The sequence below is a fragment of the Bremia lactucae genome (genome assembly GCF_004359215.1).
Source record: "Bremia lactucae strain SF5 chromosome Unknown BlacSF5_NotPlaced_183_SHOA01000117.1_1171385bp, whole genome shotgun sequence".
NCBI classification, from domain to species: Eukaryota; Oomycota; class Peronosporomycetes; order Peronosporales; family Peronosporaceae; genus Bremia; species Bremia lactucae.
In genome coordinates, this window is record NW_027152196.1 from 641406 (window position 1) to 643714 (window position 2309).

The following is a 2309-nucleotide window of genomic DNA, read 5'->3' on the forward strand; positions in this document are numbered from 1 at the left end:
GGATGCGCTCACGCGACAAGCTTTCGTCACCTCGTTACAAAGAGCTTGAAGCGACCGCTCGGCTTCCAATTGCTTAACTGCAACCTGCGCTCGGCCTTCCACCCGATCGACATAAACACCGTTTACCGTCGTCTGTAAGTCATGACGATGGTCACGCTCATAATTTACGTCCTCTCGCAATCACTAGAGGACGCGACTGTGATCTCGTTGACGTACAGTCGGTCCCAACAAGTATGTCGGACCCGACTTTTTATCCTCCACATTTTCCATTGATGGACTCGATTGGTCAGAAGCGCTTCCAAGTGGAGCGCTCTGCCTCTCGTGAGGAGGAGACCAAATGATGCAGGTAAAACTGATACTACTTTTGTATACGCCAAAAAAGTCAAACTTCCAGATAAGCACAGAAACAATGATATCTCGCACTCACCAGCTTTGCAGGATACTTCTGAAATTTATAATGAAGATCGATACGGGCAAGGTCGCATATGTAATGCGTGAGAGTGTGGGTATGATTTGCCAACTCCTGAAGCAAATGCTTCTTCAATGGTGCAGTCCACGTTCCTAGGGAGGCGAAATATTATTGCCGACCGAATATTGACTATGTACTCGTCATCTGTGACAAGTACGCAGATCTGCTTGACTTTTCGACTACGCATACACGCAAGAACTGTTTGGTGCTAGCGTTGGGAATGAGTCATCTCAAAAGTTTTCTACGGAGGCTGGTGTATAGGCTCCTACTCTTGATTTAAAATTTACCAAGACGTACACCGTCTCGGTTTCATCCTAAGCACTGACTCTTCATACCTAGCACTGTGAACTTCGCTTTACAATCGAAGTCACCAAAGCTAAGGGCGAGTTCTTCTTCAACCCCCTCAGACTTAACAAGCGCGCCGTTCGCTAAACGAATGGTCGGCTTTTCTCGCTTGTTATCCTGGCCAAGCGACTAAAACACGCCACATCGCCGGTCTCTTTCTTAAAGCGCGACTTTTACAAAATTTTGTGATGCACCCGAAATGACCAGGAGGGTCATCACCTGATCATAGCCTCGTCCTTGAGCGCTATTGACCTGCAGGGTTGAGGTCCGAAATTTCGAGACCTTAGGGACTGTGTTACCCATTTGTTCGACAACCTTAAATTTAGCAGTAGCTTCAGAGTCCGCGTCAGTAGGGTATCCCGCCCCTACTGCGTACCTGCATGTCCCTGGTCGATGCAGAACGTATGCATCTTGCACGCTGGTTCTTGCAATTACCCTTTGGGGGGAGTCCTCTTGCCGGGCATCTTCGCCTCAGCAAGACCCTGGCATAGCAGCAAGCCATCATATGACCGCGCTTGCCGCACTTATAGCAGGCAACGTCTGCATTACCCAACGCTATGGGAGTGGCATCTGACCTCTCGGACGAAGGCTTATACCAAGCTGTCGCCGAGGCACTGTTGTATGATTGCTCCTCCACGAAGGCAATTTGGATTGCCTCTTCCATCGTCGACGGCACCTTTCTGTAAAGAACCTGTCGCGATGGGCCATGCGTAGTCCGTTCATTAACGTGGGCATCTTAATGTGCTCCGGTATCGGACCTACGGTCATGGACGCCGACAGCAAGTGCTTCTCTTGCACATAATCTTGCAAAGATCGCTTCGCCTGTCGCGCACCAAAGAAGCGCGCCTGAAGCAACATTTCGGTATTCGGCGGCTGTTATATGCCGCGAAGCTTTGTCTTAAAGATCGCTCACGTAGGGACTGCCTTTACGTCGGCCATAAGTGTCGAGATAGTCCAGTTTGAGGCCTTATTGCATAGGTGCCAGATGGCGTGAGACACCATCCGGCTGTCGTCCTCGATGAGCTGCGCGACACCGCATTCCTCCATGGCTAAAAGCCAGTAGACAATCGTGTGCGCTGCAGTTCCATCGAACTTGGGCGGGTCCATCTAAATGGGCCTCGGCTGATGCGGCCGGGCAGAGAGCGTCCCAACAGTTCTGTAGCGAGCTTCGCTCCGAGCCTGCTCATGCCCAGCTCATCCTGAGTCTGAGTGATGAACTCCGCCGCAGCATGGCTCTGTATCTCGGACGCAGCTCTCCGCCGTCCGAGCATAAATGCCTCAAACTTCTTCACTGAGCAACATGTTGCTCAAGAGGATTTTTAAGAGCCTGGCCTGGGCTTGTTCACCAAGTTCCTGGGCCAAGTGCCCTGCCACCTCCCGATGATATTTGGAGAGGTGGAAGAAACGAGTTGAATCGATAATTTGAGGCTCATCTTCACGTACACATGCAGAAATGCGGGTCTTGGGAAGGATTTCATGTGATATCAAATGTAGG